Here is a 20,366-nt window from a genome sequence, read left to right on the forward strand (position 1 = left end):
ATGGCAGGATCTGGAGCTGAGCAGTACGTGTCATTGAATCACTGGAGGCGGAAGCAAAATCCCTTCTGAGTCATCTCTTTGGGGAAGTTGTACTTTGGAAAGTTGTACAACACATTTGGGTCCTTATGCTGGAGGTCTCTGAATGTGGCCCAAGTCCATTGTCGTTCCATGGGCATATAGAGTGGGTGGACTCGACGATCGATGGGTGCACTACGGTAGTAGCGCCAAAATTTCTCTAGCTTCAAGAAGGGGAGCCACCATTGTGGCTGCAGACCGGCATATGCATCGGTCATGGGGACTGGAGCATCAGGGGCGAGGCTGTATCCTCCTCTCGTGCGCTTTGGACACGCGCATCGCCAGTCATCAAAGGATTGTGTGATGAACTGTGTAAGGGGGCGCATCTCAAGGATTTCATAGACGTGAAGGTGGGAACCCTCAAGCTGGCGCTTCCAATGGTGCATTACCGTGCTATCTGGCAGATCTTGAAAGGACTGTAAGTCCGGGCGCCAATGGACATCTTTAGGGGGGAAAACCGACGGGGACGATAGAGCGTCATCATCTGCAATTGGCATGGGCTTTGGCTCTGCTGTGCCTGTTGGCGTTGATGCATCGGCTTCTTGTACAAATTTGGCTGCTTTGAGCAACGTGTTGAAAGCTGCGTCAGGAAGGTCGATCAGAGCGTTAGAGGAGATGGCTGGGAAGTCCCATGCTATGCAGTGGTGGTGTTAGAGGCATTGGAGAAGTACTCTGGCAGTGTTGTCCGGGGGAGGGGAAGGTGGGTAGCTTGTTGGGTGGGTAGTAGGGCAGGATCTAGGAGAGGGAGTACTGGAATTTCGACAGGGGGCGGTAGTATTAAAGAGGGAGATTGCTTCGTTGCCCTCTTCCTTGGTGACTTTCTCGGGGTAGGCTACATGAATTGTTTCAAAATTGCTCACCAAGGACTCAAGTGAGTCTTGGAGAGCCTATAGCACCCTATTGAAGAGGATTATTATGCCGAGGGGGTGGTAGGTTGTGGACTGGTAGGCCACAAGGTGCCCTTGAGATTGGATGCCAAAGGCTCGGCCGTAGGTCTACATCCAATTGATGTCTGCATGCAGACTTTCGGGTGTGCAAACCCATGGTGTGAGTTCCTCGGGCTTTGTGACTTGCATCACTTCATTGTCCATTGGATAATTAAGGGACTCAATGATGATGCCGCAGCAGGCTTGAAAATTGAGGAGGATGGGGGATGAGCGGATAATGTCTAGAGATCGGAGGGGCAGAGAAGGGATAGGGAAGTGGGTTGGAGATCTAAAGAGAAGTATGATATGGCTAAGATGGGGCGACAGTGGTCGGGTTGGAGGGTTTGGGGGATGGTGCGTGGTACAAGTGTGTATGTGGCAAACTGTGTGGAGACCTCCCTGTACATCCGAAACTCCTATTGCTCTTAGTCTACCAACCTTGACTCCTCTGCTTGGCCGATGGCGCGCTGGCATTTGTTTTTTGCTTGGAGGGAAACCGTAAGTTCCCTCTCTTGTGCTAGGAGATCCTGTAGGGAGCGGATTTGTTGTTCGTGGTGCTCCTATGATCGAGCGTACTACTCTTTTGTCTGCGCTTTTAGTTCCAGCGTTGTTCGTAGGTTCGACTCTGCCTTGTTGGCCTGGTCCATGAGCTGCTAGACCAAGGATTCACTTGTGGCGAGGTTGTCTTTGAGCTTTGTAATGGCTAGCTCAAGCTCCTTAGCCTTGGCTTGGTACTCCTTCGCTCTTTGTACTGTTGCATGACCTTTGGCTTGGGCTGCAACCATTATGGATTGGTTGTCATGCACAGAGAGCTGGGCATGAAGGAGGTTGGCTGAGAGTTGTGAGGCTTGTGTTCCTGCCTCCTCTGCAAAATTGTGCAGGCAGCAGAGCTGTGCCATGGCCTCAAAGAGGTTTTGTTCCATCACGTCCACACGGGATAACTACTCAACCAACATGTGGCTATAGCCACTAGATGCCCTATATTGGGGCGCATTGCAAAATTGTAAGGCCTTTGCTATGCCTGCCCATGGAGTGAAGAGAGTCCGGTGGCGAAGGATGTGGTCTCCTGAGGGGTTGTGGAGACTGAGACATAGGGCGCAGCTCCGGCTCCTGGATGGATACCGTTTGTCTTCGATCAGAATGGGTTCATCTTGAAACCATTTGCCCTTGCTTTGAGAATCCTCCTGCTAGAGTCACACTTGTTGGTGCATGAATTCTTGCATCTAGCGGTCCTCATATTGTCCTAGCAGCTGACTTGTGTCTGGTTGCACATGAACGGCCGGAGTGATACTGGGCGTTGTCTTTGCCCTCTTGGGCTTCACCTCTATTTCTTCGAGCTCTATTTGTACTGGATTTTTTTGCTAGGCCAAAGCCGACTGACGGATGTTGACACTGCAAGTAGTAGAGAACCGGCATGTACACCATGGGATTGTCGATTACTTCCCTGTGGGTGTCGAGGTTGTCCCTCATTTGGCTACAAAAGTACTCAGCCCAATTGGTCTCCTGGGGCTCCACTATATGTAGTAGGATATTTGGCACGATGGACTGATGATGGTCCGTGTGCTTGACTTGTGTGAGCCATTGCAAGGCTCTTGCTAGTCTTTCCACCTCGGGCTTGTGGATGGCTGTGAACTAGAGGCGGCCCTTGCTCTTGTGGCGGTCGTAGTAGTGACATACCATTTTGAGGGCATCGAGATTTTTCTTTTTGGAGTACTTTTTGTCGACCACCGGCAAGTTGAAGGCTACCCGTACGATGTCCTGATTGATTTGGTAGTTGCGGGGATTGCATGCTGCATCTCGCAAGATGCCAACATTGGTGTTGTTGTACGCATGGAGGAATTTTGCTAGTAGCTTCATGTCTAGGTGGCACCAGAGATGGCTATTCTGCTCAAGCCTGCAATACTGAGTGCCTCCTCCACTGTTGGCTCTAGGAGTGCTGCGTATGCTACTGTTGTATGGTAGTGGAGGGTGTAGTCGTGGCCCTTGTACGTGAAGCGCGAATGTATCACACAAGAACCCAGTTCTTGGAGCCATGCTTCTCCAAGTGGTGAGTGTGCTTGGGAGCGCACAACCTTGTACTCGCCTACTGATGGCACTGGGTGCGCTTTCTTGATCTCGAGGGAGGCATACCCACTGCGGTCGTATCCTTCTAAGTGGCCTGCCTAGTGGATGTTTCTTCGCCTTGCAAGTCTTCCAAGGGGATCTCAGAAGGTATGCGGATCATGGCAGATGGAGTGCTTTGGGATGGGCCAGTGGCCTCTGGGATAGGGTGAGGGTGGAGTCCCAAGTTTGATTCGAACTAGAACTCATGTTCAGTATCCATCTAAAATAGGGATGGCAGTTGAGGAGTTGGTGGATGAGGAAGAGCTGGAGGACATAAACAGACTGTTCAGATGGTAGTGGAAGAGGGCAGGAAACTGTCACAATTTTGGGCAATTTTTGCAAGAGTTTGGGGGCAACTGCTATGGCGACGACCTGACGGGATAAGCATGTTTATATAGATTTCACATCCCCATGACCGGCGGGATACAGGTAGAGCAGCGGCCGACAGGGTGAATAGAGAGTGACAGTCGGTGCGGTAAGTTGATGGCGACGATCGGTGCGATGTGGCAAAGACCGCGATTGACGGGATACAAGATGGTGACGGGCGGCAGGGTCTTTCTTTGGCATTGACCGATGGGATGTTGGGATCATGATGACTGGTGGGATACCTCTTGGCAATGGCCAATGGGATACTGATTGTGTAAAGGAGTAAAAGGAAGAGAGGATGGGGGGGGAGGTGAAAAGAGTGAGTGAGTAGAGTGCACTTGTGTGGTGAGGACATGATTATGACGTCAGCGTGCAAGATGATGAACAAATGCAAAAATGGACAGCTGATTCTAATCACCTAGTGCTGACCGTGTGTGTGCGTGTGGTGTGTTTGGTAGGGACTAGTGGGCTACGGGTGCGTTAGGTGAGATGCCTACCGTACTGACTCACCTAGACTTGGACTCAATGATTATGAGGAATGCAGTGTAGGCGGATGCCATACTGTTGCATATTGTGTAAGGAGCCACATAGAGTAAGTGTCCATCTTGTTTTTTACCTTGGATGCTAGGGGTACATTTGTGCTAGGCTTAGTTGTTGGGGCGTGGCCCGTCTTCTTGGGAGAAGTGAGTCTGCCCTTGGTGCAGACCCTTACTTTCGTGAGTAGGATTGCACCGTCAGAGGGGGTACGTTTGCCATTGCTTTCGAGCATTTGTCCCCAGAGGGAGGTTCTTGCGACACTTGTGTTGAGTCAGACCATCCATGGTACTAGTGCGTACTCAGTACCTTGGGGCTGGCCTGCTTCGTTCATTCCATTGACAGGTTCTTGTGGTGCTGTATCTCAGGGAGACACAGGTTCTTGTGTTGCTGCCTTCGACACCTTTAAGGCTTGCACCGTCAACTTCAAGACCCAGGCAACCTTCTTGCCTTGGCTGCCCAAGTGGTTGGTATTGACCGAGCTGTTGAGGGGTGTGGCGATGGATGAGGTGGGGGCGTGGGTTGGTGGTGTGGTTTTCTTTTGGTAACATATGGTTTCGAATGATGCATCCCTGGGGCTACTGGGGTCTTCTTTGCTGCTGTGACATCCTCTGGGAGTCAGGTCCGATTGAGGTGACATTGGGCACAGAGGATAGCATCTTTACTTGCTGCTCATGAATTTCCTAAGCGGAGGATAGTGGCATCGGTTGAGTGGGCAATGGCACCAATTTTCCACTACAGCTAGCTTTCTTCTCTCTTCGAGTTGGGACTTTTGGTGGGGTGTTGGTGGTGGTTGGGGCTCCCGACCCTCCCTGGTGTGTAGCTTCATTATTGTGGATCGGCGAGGGCGGAACTGAAGAAGCAAGGCTTGATCCACATAGTGGAACTACTACCGTTTGACCACCATTGGTGAGTGAAGCAGTCCGAGTGCGCCAGTCGATTTGACAATTCACAGCGTAGCACTAGGTTCTTCCTAGTATATTCTGCTCTTCGGTTGCTTTTGTGGGGAGAACATAAAATCGTATATCCACTGCCTGGCAAACAACCATTAGACTTAAATTCACAAAACCCAAAGTTTGTAGGAGTTGGCCGTTTATAGCTCTTATTGAAGCGACGGTGAGGGTTAGGCGTACCTGTAACTTTTCCCATCCTCATGAGAGAGGAGGTTGTGGCTCACTCCAAGATCCACGAGTGCTTTGATCCGCATGCGTGGGACCTACAATTGAACAAGCAACCTGGATGGCTCTACCGTTAGCTCATCTATTCAATCGTTGCCTTAAGTAGTGTCATTTGCCTATGCTGTCGCAGCTTAGCATTACAGATTCTGGCTTCCTCGATGGCCTGGCATTTCATCCTGGCCACCTCGGCCTTGAGTTCTTTTTCTCTATGCATGGCTTGAAGGGTGGAGAGAGTGAGTGGGCCGCATGGTAGGGACCCATACCTTGGTACTTTAGCTTGCATTTAGTATTGCGGACATTGTATAGGAGTGCCAAATCTCCTTCTACCAGGTCCTTGTTCTTGAGGTTGTGGTCAAACCACTTTTTCCGTCAGGCCTTTTCTACCCAGAGAGAGTACGCTGCATGCAACCTTGTCTCTTCCAACCTTTGGAGATCAACTAGCCATTTTGCTAGTGCGTTCTCTATGAGTCTTTCCTTAACGATAAGACGAAGGCTAGGCACTACATACTCCATTGGCATTACTACCTCCACCCCAAAGGCTAGGTTGAAGGGGGTACAATGCGTGGCCACCTTGTAGGAGGTCCTGTAGGCCCATAACGCTGCTAAGCTTATGCTCCGAGTCAGTACAACTGGCTTCTACCGTATAGGTGATGATCTTACAACATGTTTTGTTGGAGCTCTCAACCAAGCCATTTGCCCTAGGGTGGTATGCCATTGGCTTCCTATGTATTATCATAAACTCACTAGTTAGGATTGCTATTGTTTTGTTGAGGAAGTGAGTTCCTTAGTTGCTAACTAACTCCAATGGACATACGAACCACGTAATGACTTGTTCATATAAGAATTTGGCGGTGGATCTCGCATCAGCCTTCACCATGGCTCTTCCTTCTACCCACTTGGTGAAGTGATTGGATGCCAGGATGATGTATTTGGCCCCGGTCCCCTTAGCTGTTGGGCTTATGGCACCGATGAAATTGATGGCCCATTTTTCGAAGGGTTGGTCGGTCAGGATTCCAGTCAGGGGCATCATGTCTACCTTGTGTGGGATTCGGAAACGCTAGCAGGGGTCACATCATTTGATGAATTTGGCCACATCTCTAAAGAGTGTCGGCCACCAGAGACCAGCTTGCAGCACTTTACATGCTGTAACATCAGCGTGGCAAAATGACCTCCTGTGATTCCTGAGTGGGCTTCTTCAAGCACATCGATGTATTCGTGTTTGCATGTGGGAAACCCTAGGGCGGGTGCAGGTGGTGTGGCCCCCTTCCTAGGACATTCACCAAAATGTGCATTGCCTCATGAGTTAACACTGTTTGGGCTGCTGGTGGAGGTGGTGTTGCTGTGGACCAGACAGGATGCAGGGCTGGCCCAGGTGGTGGTACCCACATAGTTGTTTGTACTAGCATTGGAATGGATGTGTCAAGGCTTGCATTCATTGGTGCAACCAGTATGGATGAGAAGGGACAGACTCCCGGAGGAGGTGGGTCTTGGGGCATGGGAATGTTAGTTCCATGCATCTCTTTTGTTAAACTTACTTGGGCACATATGGCACTAAGGCATATGTTGATGCTGTCAACCTTCTCTCTATCTTCAAATGGCTCTTGTGTTATCCATATACATGATCCAAATGGCTATTGTGTTATCCTCGCCAATTGGGACGATCCCGATGACTACTTCAAAATAGAGCCATTTGTGGCTCAAAACCTATAGGGTTTGGATGGGCCAGATCCATTAGCATGGTCAATGGCTGTTAACATCTTGTGTAGAAGTAAGCAAAAACTTGTGCATGTGATAGATAAAACATTACGGGATCTATGTGCACTTACGTTGGATGCTACAATCAGCCTAGTGCCCGAGCTACCACTTTAATAAGAGAATCATTAGTAAAAAGGTAGCTCTGAAAACAAAACAATGATATTTCTAGTACAGTCACTGGTTTCATATTACCTTCATGTAAGGTCTCAGACTCCATGGTATTTCGATCCGCTTGTAAAGAGCCTACATCCATGGTGATAACTAGTTGCTACTCCACGCATCAAGTACGTAGTGAAATATGTCTCCTATTGCCACCCTATGCTACGCAAACATGCAACTAGCTACATTGGTTTTGCATTGGTTACGGTTGTGAGCAATGCTACTTGAGCACATGTTGTTGAAGCTATGCCTGGGATAATAACTAAGAAATGCCTATTCTAGAGGTAGGAAATGAGGAATTGCCCCACGAGATGCTACACATCAATAGCAGTAGCTAGAGCCTGAGGCTACACTCGGGGGGTTCACTACTAAGAAACCTTATGTATCACATGCATTCAAGGGGTATTTTAAAAACCCCTCAACTAAAATTTTTTTGCTAATAAAACCCCACCTCTTTACTTATAAACTAAGACATTTTTTTCTAAAGTTGAATTAAAACCCCCCTCTTATTATTGTAATTCTGTTAAAATTTTCCAAAAAGTTAAATTGAAATGCTCCTCCTTTTAAATGCATGTGGTACACTAAAATTTTGCAAGGTGAAGTCCCCAAGAGGTTACATTGGCACCAGCACCACCACCGATCAACTTCATGCTAGTCAATGAGCCACAAGGAGAGCTAGTGTCAGATCAGCAATATGAGTACTTTACCCAAGTGACTGACTTACCATTGGAACAACCCCTAGCAAGTACTATAGAATCATTAGGATAGCTACATGGGCACCGATTGTATCAATAGTATTGCCAATCTTCATCACCTTCTGTCATTCTCCATCATCAAGCTAGCCAAATGCTTCAAATGTTAGAACTATTCACTAGCTTGGCCAAGGAGGAGCATGCCCGAGAATTGGAAAGATAGACTGTAGCAGCCATCCAAGACCAATTCCATGGAATTTCCATAGAGGTCAGGGCACTTTGGGTGCAAATAGATGAGAAAGAGGTTGAAGAAGTGCGCATGAACCAAGATCTCCAAGCTCAAGAGAAGGTAGCATGGGATGTGATCTCTAACCTCCACCAGAGCCAAATACAACAAGCTTGAGTTGGGGTGCTTCCATCTCCCTCTATTGTTCTTCTACATCTCCTCGCCTGGCTACCTGAGGCTTCCTTTCTCAGGAGAATTTTGGACCCAACAAAAACAAAATATCTCTAAGACATTGCAATCCTACTCCCATTTGATACATAGAACATAGATCACTTTATTACGATGAGTACCATAAAAGTGTATATATGGGAGATCACAATGTTTAATGGTGCAACACCGACAACAAGTACACCTCGGTAGTAGATCCATAAGAACCTACTCCTAAAAATGGAGTAGCTCCACAACAACTTGTTGCAATGAAAGCTATCAAATGACTTCAAGCAACGTTGTTGCCAACGGGAAGACAATTGCCCATGCCAAACAACAAGATCTCCATTGATGTCTCAGTAGTGACACTTCTTCCTAGTGATTATCAGACTAATATGAGGACCCAAATAGTGATACAACTCATATCCCTCATGGTGATCTACAAGGTGATGTCCTTCCTAGGTCCATGTCACAATTGGTCAATGTTTCAAACACTGTCATACTAATTAGGTGAATAGAAAATCGGTTCCAGTGCTAGGTCTTAGTGTGTCCCTGAAGAATCAATAAAGATATAACATGTGGGAGTCATGCCTCTCTACTTGCTTCAGGGCAAGTCCTAGCTAAAAATAGGACTAGGTGAAAATAGGCAGTTAGTCCTCTTCAGGTCTTCAGCATAGTACACTCAGAAAATCACATCTACATCAGCCCAAGGGCTCCTTGGTTGAGAAGATAAGCTACAAGAACTACAAAAAGTTAGTACACCACTCAACATCAGTAACAAATCCCATCAACAGAGCCAAAACTGACTTATGCCTAAGTCAGCAAGGTCTTCAATTTGAGTTCACACATGGAACGACAAGTGGTTCTCCACAAACAACTCTAGAGCATGCATTCAACTCCAAGGTGAAGGTGATGACACCAATATGGGTTCGGATGAGTTTCTTGTGACCCTCAAAGTTGCTTGTACTCACCTCGGTGTATCTTGGTCAGAGTCGCATCCGGCTTTAGATTGACCCAATTATTTTGGTAAAATTTTGGATCAAATCCTTTCATGTCAGCATAGTCCCAAGTGAGCACATTAAAGAAATCCTTCAGTAGAGCTATCAGTTTGCTTTGAAATTTGGCCGTCAGCAAAGTGCTAATTTTGACTGGCTTAGATGCACCATCATTTCCCAAAAAAATCGTATCCAGCACATCTTCTTGCACTCGTGTGATTCGGATCATTTGTTCCTCAAATTTTCTCTCCTACTATAGGAGATCCTGCAAATCCATATCAGCTGCTGTTGCTTGTTGCTGCTTGGACACCTCCTCTTAGAATGGCTGATGGACCCCGCAAAAAGATTCTGATGTAGGTAGTGCTTTGTAATGCCTTCCACATCAATGGTGAATATTGGGACCATAGCTTTGAGGAATGCTTCCTCCTCCTCATCCTCCAGTCCATCTGCCATGTTCACAGTCTCAACCAACATTGGTCGAACCACATATGCCAAGGGTGTTGCCACTCCCATTGTGACCCGTAACTTCTTCTTGCCTCTCCACACAGAGATGACGTTATGCTCCCAGTTCTGCTTGACCTTTGCTTGCTGCAGCTAGGGCCTGCCCAAGAGTACACTATACTCCGGTGTCGGAGCTTCCACATATAGCACCATGAATGAGATGCCTGCCATCTCCAAGACTACTGCCCGTAAGATTCCCAGTGGTCTAAATCAACACTAATCCACCATGCAAACTAGGAATGGCACCGATTCCTAGGACATCCATCCCATTTCTTGGTAGGTCTTCAAGGTGACTATATTGACTCTCAAACCTCCATCCACCAGAACTTGTGCGAATGTGCGGCCTTGTGCTTTTGCTATTATCACTGGAATTCTCATGTCCATGAGAGGAACTGCTAGCACCAGAGAAGAATCACCTTGGCACAGATCCACCTCTTCTGGCTTTGACTCCTTCTGGAGGGAGTGCAACAATAGTTGGTGGAATCTGGGTACCAAGAGCAATCTACCCAGAGAAATCTGGATCAGTGCTTCTAGAATGCATTCCAATCCTGGCTCCCTTTGTGGAGAAGTTTCCCACTTCTTGGCTTGATTAGCCACCAACCATGGAGCTTCTTTGACAACCTTCGGAGCGTTCCCCGATAAGTGAAGTTTGAACCTCCCTTGTGCAATCTCCGACTCCGGTTGAACAATCGGCTCCGTAAACTGGACCTTGCGTGATCCCTTGGGTGCCTTTTCAGACGGCTAGCTTCATCAAGGGTGGCTCCTCCGTCACCAAATCTCAAACTTGTCATCGTACTTGCTCTTGTTCTGGCCAATCTAGTAGCTTGTCGCCTTTCTTGGTGGTTGGCCCTTGTAGCCTTGTACTCGCACGTGTGATTATATTAATTTTTGAGCATACCAATTGGTCATCCTTCACAATGTACACCATGGAGGTACTCAACATTTTTCCCATCAACTTTTTTCGCTCCACTAGTTGTTGATCCCATTCTTGAGCATTAAGTTCCACTAATGGCCTTCTCCCAAGCAGAACAAGCATGTTTTCGGTCGATTTTGGCCACGACTGCCACCATTGCATCCGCAATTGTGGCCACGGCCTCAGTGGAATGTCGATTTGGATTGCTCCTCTTGCACGTAAGATGCACTCAGATCCTACTATTGACCAATTGCTCGTTGACTGTTATAGTGGTAGCCCACTGTGTTGTGGGTGTTGGTGGTCGAGCAGATCGCACACCAATTCTCAATGAGGGCACACTCCACTACTGAATGACATGCATTCCGGTAGTGAGTGCACCATAAGCCTTTCAAACCTTTTGAAAACTGGTCCATCTCCGGAAGCCACTGGAGCGACCTTACCCCCTTTAGAGGCTCTTCGGGTCTTCTTCTCTCAAGTATTCTTCTCTGCTTTCATGTCAGACTCCTCCGTACTGGTTCCTTCAGAGCTCTCTTTGGAGCTGTCAGTGTTTGAATCTTCATCTCTATCATCATACTTCTTAGATTTTGCCGATTTCCTCTTGGCTTTGCTTTTTGAGGACTTGCGGTTCTTGGCCACCCTACCGTGCAGAGATTCTCTTGCTCACACCGCTTATGCCACGACCACCGTGAGCTGTTTGTGTCCAATCTACTGTAGCCAAAGCTGTTCGCAATTCCTGAGACAACCCTGAAATGAAGTAGTCATTTAGCACCTCCTAAGAAGGCCAATTCACTTGCGACACACATTGCAGAAGTAAAGTGAATTGGGATGCATAATTTTCCACATCTTGATCTCCCTGATCCAATGGCCATAGTCTTTTCGTAGTTTGCGGTATCGTTTTCTCTTTATGAAACCATCTCATGAATGCGGAGTTTCCATATATTGTATGAGCTCTTGCTATGAAAGCCTCAGGGAATTACCTGACTATTTTGAAAATCATACAAGGGGAAATGCAACAATAGCCATGCCTAGATCAATTAGGGAATTAGAGATCAAGGAAACAAAAGTACTAGGGGAAACCCTAGTTTATGCCAAGGCCAAAAAATTGGACCTTGCCTTGGAAGGAGAAGAGGAAAAGCTAGTGTACAACAGCGAGCAACTTACTAAAGAAGAAGAAAAAGAACTAAAAGCGCTATTGATGGAATACAAGGATTGCATGGCTTGGTCCTCTAAGGAAATGAAACTAATAAAAATAAAATTTTGAAACAATCGCCAAGATTTGAAACTTTTAAACAAAAAATTTTAAACATTTTGCCAAGATTTACATATTTTACTTTGAAATTCAAAAGAAATATATAAAATCGTATTATGTTTTGCCAATATCATGAAACTAAAAAAATTGGCTTGATAAAAATTTTCTAGGATTTTATATTAATATAAAAGTATAGCTTCGATAAAAACATCCATGTATGGGCCATCTAATTTAACTGGCTATACAATTGGGGATTAGTTTCATGTCGTTTTGTTACTCTTGCATTGGTGGTGGCTTCAATCATCATGTTGATGCTGTGCAGTGTTGGTTCCCTATCGTCAGTTGTTGCTATTCGGTCTACCTTGAAATTTTCATGTCCATATCTTACCCATTCCTTTAAGGCTTGATACCGAGCTTTCTCTACTTGGGTGTTAGGGTAGACTTCCTTTGCTTCTTGAATAGAAGTGGGGCTAGATGTACTTGGTGTTGTGCCACTTTGTTCTAGTACTGGCAAGGCTTGTGTGGCCTTTGGGGCTTTTGATTTTTGAGCAAAAATTAGATTTTGTGGTGTAGCCTTCTTTGGCTTTCTTGTTATGACTAGTACTAGTTGGGATGCAACACTTGGTGTTGCCACACTATGGCTCTCTATGCAAATGATTCCAAGGGGTACATCCAGCTTTGCTTCATGGAGTGGTTGAGGCTTTGCTCTAAGTGGTCAATCCATACAAGCATGCCCAACTCCACAATCTCTGCACACAAATTGGAAAGTACTGGGGCTACCTTTGTGATGGCACTCAACAATCCAATGGTCTTCTCCACATCCAAAACACTTGATAGGTGCTTGATATATGGTCGGTTTAAATTGATTGACATACATTGGAATGAGTCCTTTGGCATCATCCATGTAGTACATGGGGTATTCTATTTCATACTCATAGACACACAACTTTTGCTCAATGTCGTGCATCATTTTGTCATTCACCTTAAAGGCCATGGCTTCCACTCAGTCCTCAGTGGTGCGGTCTAAAGTGCTTCCCTTCTTAGAAGATTTATTGTTGTGAGGACTTGATTTCTATTGTTATTGGAGTCGGTACTGTCCTCGATATCAATTGTAGCTTCATGAGCGTCGCTAAAATGTGCATAGCTACTGGCTTTTTTCATGTCCTTGTGAATGGGACTTTTCATTCCAAAGATGAACCATGCAATGAGCTACTTATCATTCAGATTGAAAACACACTTTGCTATTAATATTTTCATTCTTCCTATGAATGTTCTAACCTTTTCTTTTTTGTGCATTTCCATATTTCTCAGTTGGCGATCGGCATCACCTTGTAGCCTTTTGGTTTGGAACCTTCTTCTGAACTTCTCAGATACGAATGCCCATGTAGCTCTTTCTTCTACGAGAAGGTCTAAGTACCAATCTGAGGCCTCATTGGTTAAGGCCATGGGAAACTAGGTGGATTTGGTTTCATTTGCGTGGTCACCTCCAACACAACATGATGTGTCAAAGAGTTGAATGAATCTGACAGGTTCCCCTCATCCATTGTACTTTGGCATTTCCAATTTGCCAAAGTATCTTTTTTCATTGTTGTTGTTGTTGTCACCTCATTGATCGAAGAAATATTTGGGATGCAAAGCATTGTTTACTATTTATTCTTCAAGTTTTCGGTCCTCCAAGGTGCTTGCTGATGGTGATAGGTTGAGTCCTTGGAGAGCATCGATGGTAGAAGAAAGTTTGCGAAAGTAGGAAGGTGCTAGCTTTCATCAAGGTCTGAGGTGCATAAACAATGCTTAATTGTATCTTCAAGTGAGTGCATTTGACTTGAAGTCCACAATTGATTTCGACCTCTATAGCCCGATAATGGCAAAAAACATGTGATCAACGGGTGAAAATTAGTGACTATGTGGTGGCAAAAGCTATAGCCCAAAACAATGGAAAAAAGATCTAACAATGTTCTTTTGTTGTAGATCTTTTCTTGTGTGAAATTTGGGCTCAAACTAGGTGTGATTTGACCTCTAAACAACCAAGGTAGAAGCCCTTAAAGAGGAGGCCAAAATGGGCAATTTTTCAATAAAGGCCCTTCTTTTTCTTTTAAAGAGAGGGGATGATTGGTTAATATAACCTAACCTAATGTCCCTAGCTATCTATGAGTTGCCCTTTTTTTTTGGGAGTGTAGTTAAACTAACCTGACCTAATGGAGCACCTAACTAACCTTAGAGTTTGTTTCTGTAATCTCACTCTTCCTTCCCTAGTCTCTCTCTACCTCTCTCTGCCCTATCTTCCTACCTCTCTTTGGTCTCTCTACACGAATGATCGATAGCGACCGAAGTTTGAAGGGCGATGGGATAAAAATCGATGAATGTGGGGGTGCAAGTTTCATGGCGCATGGAGGCATGATGGCGTGTGTGTGTATGGAGTTCTAGTGGACGGAGCGCTAGCAAAGGGGCGATATATGAAGTGCCTTGGGCATTGTGAGGATTTTGGAGCACGCGGTTGCCGCCAATGATGATGTGGCATGATCATCGAGGTGCATGGCCAACATGGCCACCGAGGCGCGACCATCGTGTAGGTGTCGCCCCCGAGGTGGGCACTGCCATCGACGCATTGCGGGCTAGCTGTCGGCACCATTGCCACAGGTGTGGTAGGCCAATTGAGTGTGCGCCCCTACTATAGATGTGGTTGATGGGCATCGACATCGCACACATGGTTGGCGGGTGAGCGGGCTACGTGACTGCCACTGCCGCTCTTCGAAGGGGGCTAGGGGATAAGAGGGGGGTTAGGGAGTGAGGGGTAGAGTGAGGTTAGAGGGGCGATATAGAGATAAGTTAGAGGGGGATAGAAAGAGGGTGTGGGGGGTTTTAGAGAAAATTAGGTGAGGGAGGTAGAGCAAAATTGGAGGGACTTCGAGAAAGTGTGTGAGGAGTGAGGGTGGTGTGAGTGGAGAGAGGTGGGAGAGGAAAGAGGTGGGGGTTCTAAGATGGAGTGGTGGTGGAGAAAGGGAAAGGGGGTGGTGGGGGTGGAGAGAAGGTAGTGGTAGAGAGGGGGGGGGAATGGAAAAGGGATGGTGAAGTAGGAAAGAGGGTGTAGAGAGAGGAAGGGGTGGTGGGGTGAAGAGAGGTAGGAGGATTGTGGAGTGAAGAGAGGAAGGGGGTGGAGAGAGAAATAGGGTGTAGAGAGAGGCAGAGAGATGGTGGGAGGAAGGGGGATGGTGGGTGGAGGGAGGTAGAGAGATAATCAGGTGGAGGGAGATGGGGGTGTAGAGGGAGGTAGAGAGATGGTGGGGTGGAGGGAGATGGGGGTGCAAAGAGAGGTAGAGAGATGGTGGGAGGAAGGGGGATGGTGGGGTGGAGGGAGAAAGGGGGACAGAGGGAGATAGAGAGATGGCACGGTGGAGGGAGATGGGGGTGTAGAGAGAAGTAGAGAGATGGTGGGGTGGAGAGAGATGGGATGTAGAGAGGTAGGGGATTACCTTGAGTGGTGGAGGTGGAGGTGATGGTGGAGATGGGGGTGGGGGAGTTTAGATGGAAAAGTGATGATGGAGGTGGGGGATGGACTAAAAAAGGGGAGGTGGTGCAGAGAGAGATAACGGGAGGTGGAGATGGAGGTGAGGGTGGTGGTGGTGGTGGTGGTGGAGATGGCGAGTGGGCAATGGAGGGGATGGATCATGGAAGTGATGGTGGAGGGGAATGTTGGATAGAAAAAGTGGTGGTGGAGGGGGAGGTTGATGGAAAAAGTGGTAGTGGAGATGGTGGATGGAAGGCAAAGGACGAAAAATGGAGGTAGAAATTATGGAGAATTGATGGAATTTGGCGATAGAGTAGAGATGGAAAAGTGAGGGGAAAGAATTGAGGAGTGTGGTGGTGTTGCTTTTGTAGGATGTGGGGTTTTGAGGGTTAATTTTTTGTGAGTAGCATCTTAATGTACTTATGTAAGTCAACATTGTTTAGGATGTAAATCTCATCCTTTTGCACCAATTGGAAGGATTTTTTTACTCCTTTTCCTTGAGGGACATGTCTTGAATGGTTTTTCGAAGGGGATTTGTTTTCACACATGCAAAACATGCTCCGCTTTCACTTCAAGCACTAACCTCCTCGGCAATAGTGCCAAAACGTTATCCTTGTCTCTCCCAAGTCTGAATTCCAAGTGTGTTGGCCACCTACAATCATGCCGTTGCTCATTGTAGCATATGTGCTCACAATTGCAGCATAGGTCCTTGTGTCATATTCCGATGAGAGGTGTAGGCTAAAGTGTGAAAAGCAAATCTCATGCACACATGGGTGAGAAGAGAGGGCTTGATCACAATGATGAATAGAGGTTCTTGCCTCCACGAGAATTCAAGGGTTTAGAAGTTGCATGGTTCAGAAGGGGGATACAGTTGAGAGAGCTATCTAGGAGTTTTAGGGTTCAAAGAGGGTCGCAGGGTTTAGGAAGAGTCCAGGGTTGAGAAGTGGATAGCTAGTCTCCTTTGTGACTTCGAGGGGTAAGGGTTGAGGAGAATGGAGGAGAAGGAGGAGGATGAAGGAGGAAGGAGGAGGGAGGAGGAGAAGGGAGGAGGAGGCAGGAGGAGGAGCAAGGAGGAGGAGGAGGAGGAAGGAGGAGGGAGGAGGAGGAGAAGGAAGGAGGGAGGAGGAGGGAGGAGGAGGGAGGAGGAGGAGGAGGGAGTACAAGGGTAGGGAGTGCAAGGACAAGGGCATGCTAGAGCACGATAGTGTAAGAGAGCATGGATGCCATGGAGATCAATCACATGAACACAATAGTGAGCTTGAACAATGAACCAAAAGAGCGGGAGCTTCATTCCACATGAACACAAAAAGAGGGTGGTGGTGGTGTGGTGGAGATGGCGAGTGGGCAGTGGAGGGGATGGATGATGGAAGTGATGGTGGAGGGGAATGTTGGATAGAAAAAGTGGTGGTGGAGGGGGGAGGTTGATGGAAAAAGTGGTAGTGGAGATGGTGGATGGAAGGCGAAGGACGAAAAATGGAGGTAGAAATTATGGAGAATTGAAGGAATTTGGAGATAAAGGAGAGATGGAAAAGTGAGGGGAAAGAATTGAGGAGTTGGTGGTGTTGCTTTTGTAGGATGTGGGGTTTTAAGGGTTAATTTTTTGTGAGTAGCGTCTTAATGTACTTATGTAAGTCAACATTGTTTAGGATGTAAATCTCATCCTTTTGCACCAATTGGAAGGATTTTTTTACTCCTTTTCCTTGAGGGACATGTCTTGAATTGTTTTTCGAAGGGGATTTGTTTTTACACATGCAAAACGTGCTCCGCTTTCACTTCAAGCACTAAACTCCTCGGCAACAGTGCCAAAACGTTATCCTTGTCTCTCCCAAGTCCAAGTTCTGAGTGTGTTGGCCACCTACAATCATGTCATTGCTCCTTGTAGCATATGTGCTCACAATCGCAGCATAGGTCCTTGTGTCATATTCCGATGAGAGGTGTAGGCTAAAGTGTGGAAAGAAAATCTCATGCACACATGGGTGGGAAGAGAGGGCTTGATCACAATGATGAATAGAGGCTCTTGCCTCCATGGGAATTCAAGGGTTTAGAAGTTGCATGGTTCAGAAGGGGGATACAGTTGAGAGAGCTATCTAGGAGTTTTAGGGTTCAAAGAGGGTCACAGGGTTTAGGAAGAGTCCAGGGTTGAGAAGTGGATAGCTAGTCTCCTTCGTGACTTCGAGGGGTAAGGGTTGAGGAGAATGGAGGAGAAGGAGGAGGATGAAGGAGGAAGGAGGAGGGAGGAGGAGAATGGAGGAGGAGGCAAGAGGAGGAGCAAGGAGGAGGAGGAAGGAGGAGGGAGGAGGAGGAGAAGGAAGGAGGGAGGAGGAGGGAGGAGGAGGAGGAGGGAGTACAAGGGTAGGGAGTGCAAGGACAAGGGCATGCTAGAGCACGATAGTGTTAGAGAGCATGGATGCCATGGAGATCAATCACATGAACACAATAGTGAGCTTGAACAATGAGCCGAAAGAGTGGGAGCTTCATTCCATTGAGAGAGATTTATTCATGTTGGTCTCTACACAATCTGTAGGTACCTCTAGGTTGGGACCTCTTTTGTAGGGGACCTTTTGGACAAGAGTCCCTCCACTTTTTGGGGGACCTCTTGGGTCTCTACACAAAGTGGGGGAACCTCATGAGTCCATACAAAAAGTTGGGGGACCTTTTGAGTCTCTGCACAAAGTGGGGGGACCTTTTGAGTCTCTACACAAAGTGGGGGGACCTTTCAAGTCTCTACACAAAGTGGGGAGACCTCAAAGAGTGTAGGCTTTAAGTCTTTGTCTCTCTAGTTTTAGTATTTCTCTCTCTAGATCCTAATTTTGCAAGTATGATTGGATCTTCTCTAGAGAGGAATTTTGCTACCCTCATCCTTTAAGATTCATCCTACCATCTTTTAGGCTGGAGATATTACAAGCAGAGCTTTGCTGCTACCCTATATAGACAATGATCTCATCGTTGTTGCTCTGGACAACATTTCTAGCCCTTGTTGCCACCGATTTAGACCAAAGGGCAAATGGCAAAGGGAGGATGGAAAAAACAAAGGACAATACTAAACAATTAAGGATAGGCAGAGGGGCAAAAGGCACACTCATGACAAATGGGTATGTAGCAGGTTGAAGAACGGATGACCAAGGATCAACTTCCCCAAGATTAAGGCGTGAGGACAAAAACACAAGTGGGTCACCCTAAGTAGCATTCATCTGACAATGGAAGTACAGATCCACAATCAAGACCTAGAATCATAGTAGGAGTTGGTGGGGATGTCAAGATAATGATGGCAGCATGGAAAAACAAGGGAGTAGGTGGCTGAGGAAAGCATGGTGGGAAGCAATGGCTTGGAATTGTATAAGGGCATGGCCCTCTCATTGTACTCTCTCTCTCTCTCAGAGGTATATCCTGGGGTTATGATAAAGGGTATCAGTCCCATCCCCAAGACTAAAGCAAGTACAAGGTTCAATGCTAGTTTGTGAGCATGCAAGAGGCTATAATGTTATATATTAGGGTTTAAGCTCTTTGAGCCATAACCTCAAGTTTCATCTTAAGACAATCATTGTACCCCCATGAAGTCTAAAGCACCACAACCATCACAATTTGGTTTTTTAGATTGTATTTTAATGAGAAATGTGTGTTTATTAAAAAACTCTTGCATCTCCCATTTTAGAGAGAGAGAGAGAGAGAGAGAGAGAGAGAGAGGATATGATATGGTTATCTTTAAGTCCTCTAGATGCCGTAGAGGATCTATGGGACTAGAGACCACTATCAAATAATAATAACTCTTTTCACCCATCTAATATAATTTTTGAAAATTTCTAAATTGTTATTATATTCTTGGCTAGCCAATTGGCCATGTCCAAATTTTACTACAATAATCCTAAAATTTTCTTTAGGTATGCAATAAATCACTTGGTTGGCTAACTGATAAGGGCTCTTAGGCTGAGGGCATTGCCGATGATACTATTTCTCATACTTGGTTGTATGACTGATAAGGGACCTTAAGCTCAGTGCATTGCTAACATACTTTTCCCTATACTTTCCTTGATGTGCATATATGCTCTATAGTGAAGGAGTGTATGCTCTTCATTTACTATCTCCCCTCTTTGGTAGACTTTGTAGATGCTTGCCTCCCTTGAAACTCTTGGTCTTGTCTATCTACCTTTCTCATGTGTACATCATGGGAGCTAATTCTTATTCTATAAGGAAGCATCACACGTGTGTGTGCATGCGCGCATGTGTGGGTGCACGTGCATGCATGCGCGTGTGTGTGGGGGTACAAAATACACACACACACACACACACACACACACACACACACACACACACACACACACACACATGCACACATGCACGCACACATGCACACACACATGCATGCTTACATACACACACAAATATAAAGAGAGCATGAGAGAGAGAGAGAGAGCAGTGTCACCGCCTACTGAGTGCCTGCCATCTTGGCTTCTGTCTCTAGTTGTTCTGATAGATTTGGCCAACATGTGGAGCATGGAGGGGGGGGCTTGAAGTACAGCTAGGGTTGCCTTAGCTAGCTAAAACCCTGCTAAATCATCGTTGTCATTTGGGCCATGACATCGTGCCATGCACCAAAGATTGTATTTGCTTCAAGATTGCCAGTTGATGTTGCTCCTAGAGAGAATCATTTTTTGCTCGTAACTTATTAAGTTCTATGGTGATAGATTCTCGGTAGATTGTGTAGTCTCGAAGATGACACGTGTTGTGGGGATCTTGAAGGATGGCCGATGGAGCCTCCACTCCAAGCCACTCCTTGTGAGAGTGCAATGCAAAACACAAGCCATCTGCAAGTGTCACACGGCTCTCATATTGTAGCAACGTGTTTCCATGAGAGAAGGAGGGAGAGGGGAGAAGCGGGGGGAAGGGGAAGGAGAAGATGGAAATAAAGGGGGATGGAGTGGCTAACACAAAGGCACTACAAAGGAAATAAGAGCACACCCAAAAACACTCTTGGAAGAGAAGAG

The sequence above is a fragment of the Dipteris shenzhenensis genome, chromosome 31 (assembly GCF_047967505.1).
Source record: "Dipteris shenzhenensis isolate YYH24624 ecotype China chromosome 31, Dip_SZ_1.0, whole genome shotgun sequence".
NCBI lineage: Eukaryota > Viridiplantae > Streptophyta > Polypodiopsida > Gleicheniales > Dipteridaceae > Dipteris > Dipteris shenzhenensis.